The sequence below is a fragment of the Neovison vison genome, chromosome 2 (genome assembly GCF_020171115.1).
Source record: "Neovison vison isolate M4711 chromosome 2, ASM_NN_V1, whole genome shotgun sequence".
Lineage (NCBI taxonomy): Eukaryota > Metazoa > Chordata > Mammalia > Carnivora > Mustelidae > Neogale > Neogale vison.
The window spans coordinates 163,706,300-163,725,826 of NC_058092.1; the positions used below are offsets into that span (position 1 = coordinate 163,706,300).

Genomic DNA, 19,527 nt, shown 5'->3' on the forward strand with positions numbered 1-19,527 from the left:
TCCCTGGGATCATGACCCAAGCCAAAAGCAGACGTTCAACAGACTGAGACACCCAGGTGCCAAACCTCTGTTTTTCATTCAAATTTTGACTCAAGGGTCTACTAAACCATGTATCAAACAGACCAGGTCTCTACGGTACACACACACATACACACACACACACACGTGTGCACACGCGCACACACACACACACACACCAGGTGAATGCATACTCACATATATCCTTAAAGCCATCAGAAGGACTCTGGTTATAGATGAAACCAACATGGATTCATTCCTTCAGAATATTCTGAGTGCTCATTGTGTTTTAAGTGTTGTCTAGACTAGTAGTTCTCCAAGTGTGGTCTGTTGAGCTGTGTGGGTCTTCAGGACCTTTCAGTGGAGTACACCAGGTCAGAAATCATTAGGTTATTATACTAAGAAAATGTGAACTCTCTTGCCATTTGTATTGATGGTAGTAAATCAGTAGTAAGTAAAACTGCTGGTTCCTTAGCAGGAATCCAGGCAGGGACACATATTTATACTAGTCCCTGCCAGTTCTCACTGCCCCTTGCCCACATTTGTGATGAAGCTGTTTTTTTGTTTGTTTGTTTTCTTAAACCAACTAATTTTGTTAATTCTCCATCCTTGAGTACACACAAATTTTTAAATATTCAGTATTTTTAATATGTGTATGCATAAATTTCTATTTCATGCTGAAGCATGATGTTTGCCTTGAAAGAGGCATACGTGTCCTTGCTTGAGATGCAAGCTGAACTAATCACTTTTTTCATAGGACACCATTTGTACTTAAATACTGACAGATAAACTTGGGTTGTTCAGACTTGGGTGTTTTACAGATATTTTCTTGATAATGAATGAAATGAGCTGTTACTTCAGGGAAAAGGGTTGACAGTATTTGTTGTCAATGATAAAATTTAAACTTTCAAGTAAAAGTTAAAATTGTGAAAAAATTAAGTCCACCACTGTGAGTTTGACAGGTTCATAATATTTAAGAGTTTTCTCATGAGATGCTACGATATTAATGTGACTTTTTGTATTATATCATGAAAAGTGTTGAAATTTGGGAGATCTGCATAATTCAGGGAACCAGGTTTTTTTTTTTTAAGATTTAATTTATTTGACAGAAGGAGAGAGATCACAAGTAGGCAGAGAGGCAGGCAGAGAGAGAGGCAAACGGGCTCCCTGCTGAGCAGAGAGTCCAATGTGGGGCTCGATCCCAGGACTGCAAGATCATGACCTAGGCCGAAGGCAGAGGCTTAACCCCTGAGCCATCCAGGTGCCCCCATTTTTTTTTTTTTAATGCGGAAATCATGGGCAAAGATTCATTCAAAATACAAGGGATTCTAATATAACTCAGCGTTATATTGGCAGCGTGAAAACCTTATAGATACGGTTTTGATTTCACATTGCATCTCATATCTTAGAAAATACTACTCTTGACTTTGGGTGTATTTTCTTCTTCTTCTTTTTTTAAGATGTATTTATTAGAGAGAGAGAGAGAGATTATAAGCAGGAGGGGCAGAAGGAGAGGGGAAGCAGACTTCCCCACTGAGCAGGGAGACTGATACAGGGCTGGATTGCCGAACTGGGAGATCATGACCTGTGCCAAAACCAAGAGTCACACCTTCTTAAAGAGCTGGGCCACACAGGCACCCTGGGTGTATTTTCAAAGTGAAATAGCCACAAGCATCTGAAGAAACTATTAAAATATGCTCCTTCTAACTATATATTTTTGTGAGGTTGGAATTTCTTTATGCATACCAACCAGAGCAGCATAACTCATAATATATTGAATTTAGGAAACAGAAACAAGAATCTAGCTGTCTCCTATAAAGCCAGACATTAATGCAATTTGAAAGGGAGAAGAATATTACTCTCAACCATACATTTTTGGCTTTGGAAAATACAGCCACTTGTCCACAAAAAAGATATGATTTATATTGATACGTAATGGGCTTGCTTTTAGATTATCCCTTAAATTCTCAGTTTTAACTTTTAATATTATAAATATTGGTATCTTTACCCCATAAGCAAAAGGTTTGGTGTAGTCAGTCATCTTAATAGTGTACAGAGGACACAAGACCCTGAATTTTGAGATGCGGGGTTTTAGATATGGGGACTGCAGACTCAAAGCCGTGTTCTTCACCGTCATGGCTTCATGGAAGTAGAAGAGGCAATAGGGCTGCTCCATTTACTGTGACTCGTACATAGAAGTTCTGTAAGAAGACTATAGGTGCAGATGCAGGACCTATAACTCCCAGAAGTGGAACAGGAAGGCTTCTCAAAGGAAATAACACTGTATCTGTCTTTTTTTTTTTTAAGATTTTATTTATTTATTTGACAGACAGAGATCACAAGTAGGCAGAGAGAGAGAGAGAGAGGAGGAAGCAGGCTCCCTGCTGAGCAGAGAGCCCGATACGGGGCTCGATCCCAGGACCCTGAGATCATGACCCAAGCCAAAGGGAGAGGCTTTAACCCACTGAGCCACCCAGGTGCCCCTATGACTGGATTATTAAGTAGAAAGAACCAGTGTTCACTTGAATGTACACCTCTTTTAGAAGAAACACAGAGGCTGAAAATACAGATGGGGCTGCCTTCAGGATGGAGGCATGGATCCCCCATTCCAATTGAGATCACCCAGACATTGGGCATGGGTTGACCATGGAAGATGGCTGAGGATACCAGTGTCAAAGAGCTAAATGGGGCAAAAGGAATTACATTGCAGATGATGTTGGCTTTTATAGTAACTGTTGTCTTATTTAGAAGAGTTTTGTTTCAACCTTTGGTTTCCCTAAGGCTGAGATTAAGGAGGATCCCAGCTAGTGATCTGTTCACAACTGAAGAATTCAGTGGTATATCTGTGTGCATTCCTGCATCTGAGTAAGAATGAAAGAGTGGAGGGACCATGAGGGGTAGTGAATGTATATGGAAACTGTGAACATTTTCTAGTACACATCTGCTCTTTTTAAATATCTGGCAGCATTTGGATGATTTAAAACATTTTAATTTGGTTCAGATTCAAATGTATCTTTTGCCAACCATTTATGACCCATAAATACCCATTAAGATTATTCCCTCAAAAACATTTAAAAATCTTTACTGCTATCCTCAATGGTTTGGCAGAAATGTTAGTGCCAAACTGAAAAATTAACTGGTAATTAGCTATATGTGCTTGTGTTTTACATTTTAAAACATATATTCAACTGCCTTCTGAGGATTATGGTTTTAGAATATAAAGAGTAAATAAAAACAGGCTCCAACACAATTATTTAGCAACCCTCAAATTTGAGTTCTAACAAAGAAAAAAATCTCTGAATGTAGAAAATGCTCGGTGGCATAACCGTGGGAGACAGCTCCTTGAGCAAAGGGCTTTCTTCCATAGATTTGCACTGGGTTGGTCCTCTACTCACATACAAATGAAATTCAGTGGTTCACATGAAGTTGTTTAAAACATAGCCCATTTAGATAATCATATTAATATTTCATTTCGTTTGATTAATTGGGATAACTCTATCTAGACAGAGGAACGAATGTCATTTTGACCTTCCTTCCATTTATAGAAGCAACATATTCCCTCCAGAAGTCTCCGTTGTCTCAATGCCTTTTTATTACCAAAAAAAAAAAAAATGTATGTCTTCTTATCCTTTCATCCTCTGTTTTTCTGGTCATTTAACCAAGCAGACCAAATTCCTTCCATTCCCTCTAGCTCTCTACCTGTTTGAGTTAACTCTCTGTGGCTGTAATCCCAAACCATACCACCAACTATCTCCATCAGACTTGAGCCGAAGTGGAGACCAGGTCCAGCTCCAGCATCTGGACAGCTCCCTGAGTGTGCGAAGTAGGAAGAGGCTCCAAGGGCAAGAGGGATGCAGAGTAGAATGGAAATGAAGACCCTCCCCTCAGAGGTTTCTCCAACTGTCTCAAAGATTTATGAGCAAAAGGAAGGAATTGAGGCAGAAAGTTCTATTAACAGTAGGCACTTGGCTATTTGTACATATATACTTGGCACACAGTATGCATCCAAGAAATATTAATTATTATTATTTAGTATTGTTCAAGGTAGATAGTCATAAGTTACAGACTACAAATAAACTCCTATTCTGCTCTCACCTTTGTAGATGCAGATAAAGGTACTGTAGTTTTATCACAAAGCACAATCATTCTCATTTTAGAGGGGAAAAAATTGAAGTAAAATTAAAGGGTGAGGACTAAATAGGAAATTGGGTTGAGTCAAGAAGTAAACTCAAATATTCATTTCAGTATGGCTTTGCTACACTTTCCTCATGTACGGAAATGTGGAAAGGAGTAAACCCTCATCAAGGATTTCTGGTGTATCAGACATTTATAGGGCCTTTTGCAAACTTTATTTCATTAAATCCAATTTAAAGGATGCCTGGGTGGCTCAGTCAGTTAAGTGTCTGCCTTCGGCTCAGGTCATGATTTTGGGGTCCTGGGATCAAGCCCCGCATCAGGCTCTCTGCTCCTCAGGGAACCTGCTTCCCCTTCTCTCTCTGCCTGCCTCTCTGCCTACTTGTGATTTCTCTCTGTCTCTCTGCCAAATAAATAAATAAAATCTTATATATATATATATAATTTTATTCCATAGGCTATATCATTTGAAATGCAGGGCATTTGCATCTGCTCCAAAAAGGTATCTGCCTAGGGAATTAATTTTCCATACCTTTAATTTACCCATTTTTGTAGACAAGAAAGCAAACTGAATATATGTGCTCAGACACAGAAACATAAAACTCTGTTACAAAGTCAATGTCACATGAGTTTATCATCTCTAAATCACCCTGGCTAAGATCATGTAACCGATCTCAAAACTCGAATGGCTTCACATGAGTCTTCTTTCAAAGCAAAAGTCAAGTCGTTTCTACATTTGTCTTTTTTTTTTCCAATTTATTTATTTTCAGAAAAACAGTATTCATTATTTTTTCACCACACCCAGTGCTCCATGCAAGCCGTGCCCTCCACAATACCCACCACCTGGTACCCCAACCTCCCACCCCCCCCCGCCACTTCAAACCCCTCTACATTTGTCTTACAGACGACACTGATTTGCCTCATCCATATACTGGGTATTCAGAGCACACCGTCTGTGTCTGTTTCCTGTAATGCCAAATAATCCTGTTCACACTGTCTATCCGCGGCAGCCACACAGGTCCTGTGTAACTGACAAGCTTCAAATGAGAGACCGTTTCTTCCCTGCTTTTATTATTATTTTAAAAATGATAACTCCAGGTTTAAAAATCATGAAGTAGTTCTGAATGGTTTTGTCAAAACAAGTCACTGTCAAGCTTTCTTTTCCCAGACATAGATTCATTACTTTTGAATAAAATAAAAGCAGTGAATAGAAACAACAAATAATAAATGGAGCTGTAATTTGGCTGGAGGTGTAAATTGCTGTCACGTTTCTTTGTCTGACCCCCTATGTGAGGACTGAATGCAGTTCAGTTACTTCTTTTCTTTTGTCCTTGAAATTCGCCAGCCAGAGAAAACTTCCTCCCTTAAGATGACTGCTGACAAATTAACATTATTGTATAATTTACACAAATAAAATACATCCGAAAAGTAGTTAGGCTGAAATAATTTAGCAGCTGAGCCCACAAAGGAGGGTTTCCTTGGAGATGCATGGGAATGCCGTACCGTGCGTTTCTTGCCACTTTCAGCAAAAAGGGCTCCTGCGACCAGTCTGGACCAATAAACTAATGGCATACCAGTCCCCATCTTCACTACTGCCCTTGTGAGATGGGAGCCTAGACTAAACCAACACTATACTGTGGTATTCTCGACTTTATGGTAATATCTTATAGAACCTGAACCCTTCCTGTGCACTCTTCACAGACATTCCTTGAGAAGGGAGTGACTTATGATTGTGGGCATCTATGTCATGTGAGGAACTGTGGCAGAGGAAATGAGCTGCTCCAAAGCCAGAGAGCTAGACTGTCTGTCACAAAACCAGGATTTGACCTCTACAGTCTGAGCTGAACCCCACACTTTTCATCTCTACTCAGCATGGCCTCCTTAAGGATGAATAGCTTCTTACTATCAGCTAAAAGATAAGGTATCGTTGAAAACACAAGCAATCATCAAATAATACAGAAGATGCAGGAGAAGAAGAATTTAAAACGTGCTGTTGTATCATTATTGAAGTCCATCTTGACTTTAAAACTGTACTTCACAAATAATACCAGCCTCAATTGCATTATACATGAGGACACTGGTGGGATTTATTTTAGGATATATCATCAGATGTTAAACCTAATGACTGACAGATTAATACAGAAGGCTACTGATTTTGCTTTATGTCAAGGATTTGAAACTCTCCTTTTTGTTGTTGTTCTTGAAAATTTTCCAAGCTTAATCGCTGATCTTGCTCATTTTCTTTCCATAACAGATGATGCCAATAAAATTCACATTTCCAGCATGAAATTGGCAGCATTCCATTTTTAATGTTTTATTTCCTTAAACATAATAAGGTTTAATAACGTAACTTTTAAAGAGATTGTCTATCAAAATGGCTCCAACTTGGAATCTACTTAGAAGAATCCATTTGGTCATCACAGAAATCAATTCTCTGCTCTTAGTTTAGTTTTGTGTGATAGTTCAGTCTTACTCAAAAATGTATGGATACATTTACATAACACATTTGTATTTGCATAGAATTACTGCTACTGCAGAAGTGGGTTGTTTTTTCTTAATTTATTTATTTGACAGAGAAATCACAAGTAGACAGAGAAGCAGGCAGAGAGAGGGGGAAGCAGGCTCCCTGCCGAGCAGAGAGCCCGATTCGGGGCTCGATCCCAGGACCCCGAGACCATGACCTGAGCTGAAGGCAGAGGCTTAACCCACTGAGTCACCCAGGCGCCCCTGCAGAAGTATTTTTAAATAGTTTAATGTTTGGGGTTCATTTCAAGAATTTTTTTCATTTGTTCATTTCTCATGGTCAGTTCAAGAAAAAAATAATTACTCTTGGATGGAACTTCTTTAGTTGGTCTATTTTTTTTTTAATGGCCAGCAAGAATGAAGAGAAACCTGAATACCTAATAGGGATTGAGGTTCACGGGTTTCATTTCCATGAGGGTTTTGCACTGACACATCGATGTAACCCAACTTCTCTTTATCGAATCTGCATTTTGGAAACCGCTTTTCTCCCTTCTCTCAGCTCCATCCTCATCCCTGGTAACCCGGTGCCCTTCATTTCCTCACTCTGATGCCATCTGTAGTTGTAGGATCCACCTCTGTTTGTACAGAATTAGAGAAAAGCTGTATCCCGGCATGCAAGCATCCACCGCCCCCCACCCCATATGGAGAGCCCTGGCTTGTGGTCAGCACTGGGGCTTAGTGGTGGGGATCCCAGCCAGCCAGATGGGGATTACGCATCCCAGGGTCAAGCTCAGAGAGATTTTGGGAGCCAGAGGTTGTGTGTAAATGGGACATTAGGATACACAAATCCCAAGATGGCCAAAAACCCGTTTCTCCCGTGGGCAAGCGTGACTCTGATCTTTGGAGGGTAAATGGCATCGGTTTGGTGTTAGAAATCTGTGAGTTAGATGTTTGGATGCAAGGAAGGAAATGAGAGAGAGGGGGAGAGGAAGGGAAAGAGAAAACCCAGTTAAGGCAGATCTACACCTGACTTTCTTTTGCTGGTTCTTGTGCCCTGGGAACAGAAACTGAAAACTCACCACATTGGCCCTCTCTCTGCTCTCTCTTAAGATATGTAAAGCTTACTCTGTGCACTTGGCAGAGCACTGCGTAAACAAGGAGTTGTGTATCTCTTAAAAAAGGACTTAAAAATCCACTCATGGCCTGGAAAAGATAGGTCTCATCTAAGACATGTTTGTGATGTAAAAGTCTCCATCAACACTCAGAAGCCTCTTACACATCCTGTCTTTTCTGGGCTTGCTCCCTGGGAGGTTTCACTCTCCTCCGGGCCCTCCTCCCCGCCCCTACCTGCCTCCATAGATTCCAATCGTTTTGTTAATGTTCGCTACAGGAAGCACCTAAGAATAGACTTGCTGCTCTGAGCAGATTCTATCTTGAGACGTGATGGGGTGGAGAACAGCCAAGAACATTGTAGCAAATAGGTGACCAGTTGGGCGTTTCGATATTATGTATTTGACAAGGCACACCAGCACCAGCAGGAATAAGCATTGGAAAAATGCATTGCCTCGTTCTGTTTGAAAGCTCCCTGTCATTTCAGAAGCACTTGAAAACAAGTGTGCACTGGGCTTTGCTACATCTCTCGTGGGGACTATTAATAGGAGTTCAAAACTTGTACTTGTATTGCCCTTTTTATGGTAGTAGGTAGCGGGGGAGGGGAGGAGATAAATCCGAAAGCTTTTCTCTTCCAAAACATTACCAATCAAGCCAGCTGAAGCAGTCTCCCACCATACCCTCACATAGCTGTGAGCACTTTAGACAGGAGAGCTAAATCACATTCACTCTTAGGCACGATACTTCCTTTGTGCCCAAGATATTATAGAATTCAGAGTGAATGAGGAAGATGAATGCAGAGGTCCCCTTACTTAGTTTGGGAAACACCCAGCTCAGCTACACTGTCAGGACACTGAACTATTCTGAAGAGCTTAGCATCCAATTACATACCCAGACAGCCTTAGTCAATACCCGGGGGTTATATATCTATTTGGCAGTGGTGAGGAGGGAATATTGTTTTAAACACTATACAGAGCGGGACGCCTCGTTGGCTCAGTGGGCTAAGTCTCTTGACTCTTGAGCTCAGTTCAGATCTTGATTTCCGTGTCGTGAGCTCAAGGCTCATGTTGGACTCCTACTGAAAAAAATAAAAACAAAAGAAATACTATACTTAGAAAAATGGGGCCTGTCCCGAGCATCTTGGGGGAAACAGCAACAATGATGTCAAAAACTGTAGTGTCTATGTTCTTTAGCAGACTGACATTTTTTAAAGAGAGTGATTTCTCTCATACCCTGCTAGCTGGGGGAGGCTTAGCAACCAGAGGGCAGCTGACTTAGCTCTTTGCCCGGGTGCATGATGAAAGGACATGAGCTGCTTTACACAGAAGAACTGGCCAGTGAGATGTGTGCCTGTGTGGGACCTCACTTCTTTGCGGGTGCTAATGGAGTTAAGTGTGCGAGTTTCCAAGTCAGAAAGGCAATAAGGAAGGGATCTGTTCCAAAAGGGGTGGAGCACGTGACGTGGTTGTCCTGGAAGAGTTCGTCTGCTCTGAGGCATCTGGGTGTCTCCTGCAAGGTCACTTTCTGTCATACAGCCTTCTTCCCGTCAGGGAATAGGATGTTCTCAAGTCCAGGAATGTTAGAGGCTAAAACCGAAGTTAAGAAAACTATTGTCTGTTAACACAACATCTGGAAATCTCCTCAAAATAATATTGTGAAGTGCTTTGCCCAGGGTGTGAGGAAAAATGGCGTCTTTTTTGTTGTTGTTGTTGTTGTTTTACCATTGTTTCCCCATTTTCAAAGCTGGGAGTCTGGAATTTTGACAAGATGTTCTAGGCTCAGTCTGAGCTGCTGAGGCAGGAAACATGAGCACCGCGTGCCCTGAGGTACCACGGGCTACCAAGGAAATGGAGGGTGTTTTCACAAACAGTACGGAGGTGATGGGGAAGGTCAGGTTTAGGAAAATAAATCATTGTTGTTTTTAAAAATGTTTCCCCGAGCTTAATCTTATTATGATTCCCTGTTTTTCTTTTTTCTTGATGTATTCATATGTTTTCTTCTCAGCTCTTTGTATGTGTTCTGTAAGCGATCTCATATCCTTTTCGTAAGACATCTGGGTTTGAACAAATAAATGAAAGGAATTCCGTCCTTGAAGCCAATTGAATAGTGGCTGAATTCAGTCAGTTAAAGCCTTTTTATTTACAATGAAGCCCCCACACCCTGTTCATATATACGTATAGTCACACACACACACACACACACACACACACACACACCTTATATTGGTAGGGAAACATAGTCAAAAGCTACATTTAGCTTCACAAAGAAGAATGCGTTGTGGTAAATTAAAAGAAACTTCTTTCTAAAATGTAAATCTGATTCCATCTTGTCCATCAGCCACATCTCTGCCTGTGTCCCTATGAGGTGACGTCAGCCCCACACTTTGTGGCCATCCTTGGTCCCTCATCCTGTCACCACCCTCCCCTCCAGCACAGTGGCCATATGGGCACAGTGGACGTATGGGCATACGTCCTCACGCTGCCCCCAACCCCAGGTCTCTCTCGTCTTTTGTCTGTTGCACTTGGATTCTGAGCTGTAGGTCCCAGCAGTTTACATGGTTTTTCCTTCAGTCGTGTGACATTTCTGCCTTCTTATCATGTCTGTGTAAAAGTAGGTGTGAACTGTGTGCCTTATGGGTCACAGACTCAAGGACCCCGCGAGGCACCAAAAAGGAACATCATAGTTTCAACCATTCGAGACCTAATATAAGTGTTGGTTTTATAATACAACTTTGGAGAAATTCCTCCAAACTTTTCAGTTTCTTCAGTGATACAATGAATACATGTTTTTCTTTTCCCCTGGTGGGGGGATAAAAAAGATAAGCCAAAACAATCGCCATAGCTATCCATCCTGAGCAAATGTTATAACTCATGGTGCATACATTTTCCCTCATCTGTTCCTCTGCTGAACTTAATGCAAGAGAAACTTTATGTTAAAATGATGTATTTTAGAAAATCTCTGTGTCATTTAAATTATTCTAGGAACTAGCTTTGCGCAGTGGCAGTATCGTAGCCAATGAGGTTTATCCAAGGCGCGATTATTGCTAATTAAGTTATTTTAGGAACTGCTGTCACACTTACCTGTTGCTGCGGAGCCACCCCCAAAATTTAGTGACCATTGGTAATAACCACCTGCCGCCACTCACTTGGTGACAGTTTGGGCTGTTTGCAGCTGAGCAGGTCTTCTGTCCCACCTGGGGTCACTCATGCAGCTGTGGGCATCTGGCGTCCAGCTGGGGCCAGATGGCCCAAGATTGTCTCACTCACCTGTATAGCTGCTAGGGGTGCTGACTGAAGGCATCTCAGTTCCCCTCTGCAGGGCTGATCCAGCCCGAGAGCCAGGCTTCCGATGACAGTCTTGCCATTCTGAGAGGAGGAGAACAGAAACAGGCCTCATCACGGCCAAACTTGGAAGTCCCATACATCAGGACCGTCACATGCTCTTGGTCAAGGCAAGTCACAAGTCCAGCCTGGATTCTAGAGCTGCAGAAATCCACTCTCCTGTGGTGGAAAAGTGCATAAATCTTTGAAAGACCTTCAACTTGCCTTCAAAGGGGAGATCATCCTCACCCAAGAACTGGAGGAAATACACAGCTCTTTCCTTAATACACGAGTACCTGTGCTGTGGCAGAAACATGCCTACAAGTCCTGTGAGCCCCTGAGTTCCTGGGTTAATGATCTCATCCAGTGAGTGAATTTCTTCATACTTGGGCCAAAATGGCTTACACCACAATACATCATCGGGATATGAGAGTCGTCACAACCTGGAAGCATTCCAGGCCATCACCTGCTTAAATCCCCAGATACCCTGATGATGAGCACAGTGATTTCTTTGAAGGATTTCCTGCAAGATACTGGCTCCCAGCTATCTTCTTTCCACAAGCCTTTCTAACTGCTTTCTAACTGACTTTCTAACTGCTTCAAGACTGCAAACAGTCCAAGGACTCCCTAGACATCCTCACCGTTACCCCTACGTGACCACAGATGCCACTGACATCAAAGACGAGGAGGTCTCCATAATCATCCAAAAGAAAGCTCAACATCACTGGGAGACCCTTTAAGGGCACAGACAGTACACACGTTAGAGTGCACATTTTTGGTTTATTCATTGAGCGGGCAAGGTGGAACCATGGACAGAAGGTTCTAGAAGACTTGCCACCTCGTGAGTTGTGCTGCAGTTTTCCTGAAATCTATTTCTTGCCAACAAAGATTTCTACCGAAAGAGCAAATGCTTCTGGGCAGACAGATTCCGAGCTCTACATGTTCAAATGCCCCCTCTATCAGACACCTGAGCAGTCAAGAATTTTGAAAACCCTCAAACTTGGAAACCTCAGCGCACTTACCCACAAAGAGATCTCCTAGTCACTGGGTCACAAGCAGGTTGCACTGCTATGTGAGAAGAAAGAGAAATAACGTACACACCAAACCAATTTAAAAAAAAAAAAAATCACCTGGGACCATGTTTAATCTACCACCATTGTAATGTGTGTCACATTCATTTAATGAGTAGTAAGTATGCAAATAAAAGAAATAACATGTTGCAAGTCTGAATATTAACGAAACAAGAGTCTGGTGTCATTTTTAAACTTCTAACAAGATTCATTTAAAAATCAGGTCCTGTGGTAATTGAAAGAAAACCAAAAATCTCAATTGCTGTGGCCCATGTTACTTATTCATACTATCATTTGGTTCTATGTAAACCTTGCTGACTGAGTATAGATCTTTTTAGAATGCTACTAGTTTCTATAATTTATGAAAAGGGGAAAGAGTTTGGGGATATGTTCAATGCCTACTAATATTTAATCAAAGCCATGACTTGGGGTCCAAAGAAAAACCAATTCTAAAAAATAACTTCCGGGGCACCTGGGTGGCTCAGTGGGTTAAAGCCTCTGCCTTCGGCTCTGGTCATGTTCCCAGAGTCCTGGGGTCAAGGCCCACAACAGGTTCTCTGCTTAGCTGGGAGTCTGCTTCCCCCCCTCTCTCTGGCTGCCTCTTTGCCTACTTGTGATCTTTGTCTGTCCAATAAATAAACAAAACCTTTAAAAAAAAAAAAAACAACTTTGATTTAAATGGAAACTGTAACATTTGCTTATGTAATGAAGATGCCTCCATTTTACTTCTCATTTTATTTACAGTTTGCAGTCAAAGTTGAAATCAGATTTCAAACAAAACAGAGAATTTTTTTTTACTAGCAGCAGGGGACCGTTGGATACCATTCGTCATCACTTTTTATTGTATTCTGGGTGCTTTTCTCAATATATTCTGTTCAGTAACCTCCAGTTAAACATAAGTATCCTTTAATCATTTTAGCATTGATCATTGATGTTTTCTTGCTGGGGAAAATCAATTCCTAGTAAAAGTCATGCAAACCTATCAACACACTTCCATGAAACATGGTGACTAGAATACTGTGTGAGACACCCATCAGTGGGCCCCGTCATTTCCGATCCCAGCCACAACAAAGAGAACCACAGCGTCCATTTGTTTCAGTTACACTTCCATGAAGCAGGGGTGGAAGTCTATTTGGGGAGAATGGATGTGTCTCCAAAAGACAATATTCTTCCTCATGACCTCCACGTGTAGAGGAGATTTACAATAAGATTTTACAGTTTCCCTCATAAAGCCAAAAAGAACCACAGCGTACATTTATTTGCTGAGAAACATTTTCCCTATTCCCACTGCCAAATTAAAGAGTCAGTTACAAACTCACTACTTCTGGCCTTGTAAGCTCGCAAGTCCGTTTGAATCTGTGGGAAAATCTGAATCTTTTATCTCAAATCTGACTAATTCCAAAGGAAGAGTGTTAGAGATGGGCATTGGCTTATACACAATGCACAAGTACAGTCCAGGGAGCTCTGTCAAGGGGTCATTGACTCATTCACCCACATCTTTGGAGAGTGCGTGGCTGGGGCACTGAGGACCGGATTTCCCTTCTATCTTACTGTTTAATTCAGCCTATGTCATCAGCCCAAAAAGTGTTGCTATCCTGGTTCAGAAGAGAAAACTAGGTGCCATCAACAACTCGCTGCAAGTCTAGCCCTAGCAAATGCTCAGCTAGGATTTTAACACAAACCTGTCTTTTTTTCCTACCAAATCTGTGCCGTAATATAATTTACAGTTTTAACCTTTTATCCTTCAAGGCTTTCTGCACATGTTCCCTCTCTTCATTCAATGCACTTGCTTTTATTTGCAGATGGCGTAATAACAGTTTGGGCGTCCTTCCAACCAAGGTTTTTATTCCTTGAGTATTTGGAAGGAAAAGGCATTTTTCATTAACACCACTTACAAAAGGGCTTCTAGCCTCTAGAAATGACAGACCCTTAAGAAAAAACAGTTAGGGTGGGGATAACTCAATCAGTGATCCTGACTCTCTGTCCCCTAATTTTTCTCTTCTTTCCTTTTCTGGGGGTCGGGGGTTGGGTGGGGGGAGAAGGTTGTCTTTGCTTTTAACCATGATCTGGGCTACAGTGATTTCTCTCATAAGCTCTCCATGGTTCTTTCTTGGAGGATTGTAGGTTTGGATCATTTTAGGAGTGATTATCTGGCCATGTGCTACTTCAAAGTTAGCTAATGATGAAATCAACAGCAACAGGTTTCATTGCACTAATGTTTATTGATCATGGACTGCACTTTGGGTCAGCTCCCCAGGTGCACCTGGAGGACCGTAAAGATTGTGAAATCTGTGCGGGGTTATCCAGAGCATAGATCAGAAGCTGGTATGTCTAACCTCTGCTCACTTGTTGGAAGTCAGAGCAGACATTATGCCTTCCAACACCCTTCTTCTGTCCTGCTCTCTGAACAGAATTCGAGCCCATCAGGCTCTGTTTGTTGGTCTCCTCTGTGGTCAAGTGTCCACTCTATAAGGCCAATTTCTCATTTGAAGTTTAATTCCTAGAACCTACCAGAGCACCCAATGTATGTTCCTTAATAACTGAACTATGGAAATAGGGGTGTGATCTTTAGTGGGGATGGCCTAAAAATAAGAGTCCTGGGAGCTGGATCTGGGCATGGTAGCAGCTGACCTTGACTGAGAAGTTAGGACCAACTAGACCTTGAGCAGCCTTCAGATGAAGTCCCTGATTCCTCCCACGTCACATGGAAGCAAGCCGAGACAGACCGGCTCGGTCATATGTTCGGAGCCACTGGTCTAGTACGTGGCAGAGTCAGGATCAGAGCCTGGATCCAAACCTACTCTCTTAAAGTTTTATTCCTTTCCCAGGCTACTCAGAAATGATCACTCCATTTCTCCTTTCCTCGGTGACTTTATTTTTTTTTTTTAGTCAAATTATTTTTATTTATTTTAATCTTGACATAATGCCCTCCATTTTAATGGTAAAATTGATATCTATTTCACTCAACGTGTGTTCACCGAGCCACTGTGTGCCCTAGGCACTATCATAAGCCTCTAGGCCCTAGAGATTCAGCAGTGAACAAAACGAGCCTAGTTCTTACAGTTAAGCCCACATTCTGACCAGGGGCACAACAGCAACAAAAAATGGGAATAAAGTATACAGCATGTAAGTAGGTAATAAATACCATAAAGAATAATAGAAAAACTAGAAAAAAGGGAAGGTGCATGGGGTGGGGGTAGTGATGGGGAGTCACTGAATTGCAGTTTTAGGTAGGGAGGTCAAGGAAAGCATCACTCAGAAGACAGCAGCTCAGCAGAGGTCTGGGGGAGTTAGGGGAGGGGCCAGTGGCTAGAGAGGAAGGTTGTTCCCAGCAGAGGGAAAAGCACAAATGTCCTGAGGCAGGAACGTGAATGGCTAGTTCAAGAAAGATCAAAGAGGCCCATGTGGCTGGAAGGTAGCCAGCACGGGAAGGTTTACTGAGAAGGAGGACAGGTGGGAGGGGAGGATTTATTTTAACAGTTTTCATTTTGAGATGCTTATTAAACATCCATAGGGAAAGGTGGAGGAGGCACCTAGCTAGATGCCAGAATCAAGAATGCCAGGCTGAGGACATCTGGATTGGCATATCCATGCGGAAGTCCTCAGTTCATAAACCATTTAAGTCTGTGGCAACCCAGAGAGGGAAGAGAACACGATGACTTGCCCTGGAGGAGATGGTATCTGGGCTGGATCCTGAAGAATTTGCATAAGATCAAGAAGCAGAAATCGGGGACAAGGACACAGCAGGCAAAGGGTGGACTTTGTGCAAGGACACAGGACGAGGGAAAGTTCAGAATGCTGGAAGCAGTGTCAGATTGTAGGACGGCATGGTGTGGATGGGGTGGGAAGGGGCCGCTGGTGAAGTTAGAGAGACAGACTGGGGAGCCAGATTGCTAACATCTTTAGCCGACATGCCGAGGAATTCAGTATTTGTTCGGCAACCAGATGGGAGCCATCGAAGGCTTTTAAACAGGAATGTCACATGATTGGATACATTGTTTAAAAAAGTAACTGGCAGTACAGAGAAGGTTAAACTGAAGAAGAGGAGGCTTAACTCATGTACATAGTAACTATCAACAAGCTTGAAAGTGACAGTCACAGGACATCAGGTCAAGCACTATGGAAAGATTACAGGTACCTCTTCCTGTTGAAAAAAACATTCCTGAAGAAAAAACAATGGCCTGTGTTTAATGTTACTTATTGTTACCACTTTTGGGAGAGCATAATATGATGGGTCTGACTTCTTTTTCTTGAAGGGCTTAAATAATTTTCCTCTTAAACTGATGGTCTGGGGCCCCTGGGTGACGTTAAGCATCTGCCTTTGACTCAGGTCATGATCCCAGGGTTCTGGGATTGAGCCCCACATGGGACTCCCTGCTTGGTGGGGAAGCCTGCTTCTCCCTCTTCCACTATTCCTGATTTTGTTCTCTCTCTCTCTGTCTCTCTCTGTCAAATAAATAAAATCTTTTAAAAAATAATAAGTAAATAAGCTGATGATCTATTTTGAAATGTGAGTACATTGTAAATAACGTTTCTCTCCACATAGCGAGACCCTCGGGTGTCACAGTTAACTACTCATTTTACTTGATTCCTAAGGAAATTGATCCAACTTACTTGGGACTAAATCCCATTTTGATTTATTTTGTTAAAAATCATACTTGTTTGTTTGACAGGCAGGGAGAGAGATAGAGATCATGAGCAGGGGAGGAGAGAGAGAAGCAGGCTCCCCCCAGTGAGCTGGGAGCCCAACATGGGGCTCGATCCCAGGACCCCGAGATCAATACCTGAGCTGAAGGCAGACATTTAACCGAACAATTCACCCAGGCACCTCCCCCCACTTTGATTTAATATATGGGGGAAATTGTGGCAATCCAGAAATACCCCCATATTTTTGATCCCTGAATACCATTACTCATATCATACTGACCAAATTGCAGTATTTCTTTTTGGAAAAACAGGGGGGCGTCTTACCGGAGCAGAAGCTATAGGAGCCAGGAATATGCATACCTTACAGCTTGTTGAAGGGAGCCCCCCACAATCAAAGAGGAGCTTATCCCTGTGTTGATAGAGTCAGAGTACAAAGTCACATTTCTTGCATGTCTTTGCTGTGTCACATGAATTTTTATTTAATTTTTAAAACATTATTACATGTGTAATTTTACAAGTGACAAAATTGAGGCTCAGAGATTTAAATAACTTGGCTAAGGACAAAGAGCTCTTACCCAAAGTAATAGTTACTCCTGTTGACCTCTGCTTAGCTAGCCATGAGAAAGCATACTTGATGTGTAAAGCAAAATACCCAGAGATGGGTAGAAGGGTCCCACCAATACTGTTTCTCATAGAAGCTTCGGAATGCTGTTAATGAAGAGTGATTTGTCTCACCAATAAACATCAGTTTTCTTTCTAATAGTTCATTCTATCCCTCGTCAGGATGTGGTTATAAGTATGAAAGGTCCCCCAAAAAAATCAAATAAAGAGATTTTGTCTGTTTGTTCTCCAAGACTTAAAAGCCTTACCAAAGATTTGGGGCGCCTGGGTGGCTTTGTGGATTAAGCCTCTGCCTTTGGCTCAGGTCAGGATCTCAGGGTTCTGGGATGGAGTCCCGCATCAGGCTCTCTGTTCAGCAGGGAGCCTGCTTCCCCCCCTGAGAGCCTGCCTCTCTGCCTACTTGTGATCTCTCTTTCTCTGTCAAATAAATAAATAAAAACTTTTTAAAAAAATCTATTTAAAAATATAATCTATTTAAATAGATTTTTTTTAAAAAGGCTTACTAAAGATTAAAGTTTATTACTCCAAACATTCCAATCCACTAACAAGAAACTTGGCTCATTAATTTTGGATAATGGGTGAAATAAAAGGAAATAAAAGGAAAAACTGAAATTTATTCTTGTTTGATGTAAAAAAAATATCAATTATTTGACTTTCCATATATTTAAATGGACTGATTTCTATAGTTGTTTCCTTTCCAAGGAATTCATGTCATTCATGGCACAAATATTTATTAAACACCTACTAGGCATTGTTCTGGAAGCTAAATAGAGATCAGTGAACAACATATACAGAAATTCCTGCCTTGTGAGAGCACTTAATTTTGCAATGCAGTCAATTGAAGACATGCATCGGAATTACCTGTGGCACTTTGAAGATGAATCCCATCAGAATCTCATCAGAATCCTAAAACGTTTGCCTGTTTGGAAATTTTTGCAGGGTTCTGATTCGGGACCTGGGACTGGGGAGCTTTTGTAGCAGGAAATGATGATATATTATCCATCCACTCCAAACCATTCTTGCTCTTTTTTAAATCAAATGTTCACTTTTTGGTCAAACATGGAGAGCAACTTGAGAAAACACAGGGCACATAGTTTTTGCTTTGACAATTTGTAATGTGTTCAGTATTTTAAATGTATTGATAAAATGTTTCTGATCAATTTCATAAGCAGAATAATGTTTTTAATTCCGTAGGAATACTGATGTGCAAAGGACTACTGTCAGAATAGGAATAAGGAAGTAATGTTATTTTAACTTGAAGAGACACCTGTAGATTTCACTGTTTTGTAAAATTGTACTTGATTATCAGCTATATAGATAATCATATATGATTTATATATAGTCATATATAATCATATAGACAAGATATGGTGTATCTTGTCTAGTTTTGTCTAGTATCTTGTCTAGTTTTGCTTTCGTTGCCTCTGTGTTTGGTGTCATTTCCAAGTAATCATTAGCAAGACCCATGTCACAATTTTCTTCCATGCTTTCTTCTGAGAATTTTATAGTTTCAGTCTCATTTTATGTGTCTTTTTTTAAAATATTTTATTTATTTATTTTACAGACAGAGATCACAAATAGGCAGAGAAGCAGAGAGGGAAGCAGGCTCCCTGCTGAGCAGAGAGCCCAATGCGGGGCCAGATCCCAGGACCCTGAGACCATGACCTGAGCCAAAGGCAGAGGCTTAACCCACTGAGCCACCCAGGCGCCCCTGCTATTGGGGTGTCTTAAACCACCACTCAGGAAGAAAATGTGCACACACTCCCCCATTATCTGCACTACTTTGAAATGTATTGGGTGTTAACAGCTTATCATTAATCCTCACGTTGAGAGTCACATTCCTCATTTTTGTTTTATTTTGTCTTTCCCAACATCAATTCTCTCATGTTGTGAAGGCAGTTTTTTATGGTCACTTTTTCCTCATTCTCAGCCCGATCAACCTACCATCATATGGTGGGCTTTTGTTCAGCTCTTGTTCTAGTAAGGGGATAAATCATAATACCCATCTGTCCTTGACTCTTTTTAATTCCATAGAATTTTTAAATATACAGTGTTTTTCAGTTAATGAAATGTCAGGACAGTTAAGTAGTAAATTCTGTGCAGAAGTCGATTTCTAGGTCAGAAAAATTCCAACTATGAAGTTA

General features: G+C 41.4%; 1 protein-coding gene and 1 pseudogene across 3 annotated transcripts in view; both read left to right on the top strand.

Moving 5' to 3' along the window:
* Positions 1-19,527, top strand: part of CHRM3 (cholinergic receptor muscarinic 3) — a 491,309-nt gene that overhangs the window by 317,492 nt on the left and 154,290 nt on the right. The window lies entirely within an intron of this gene.
* LOC122901454 lies at positions 10,712-10,897 on the top strand (annotated as a pseudogene).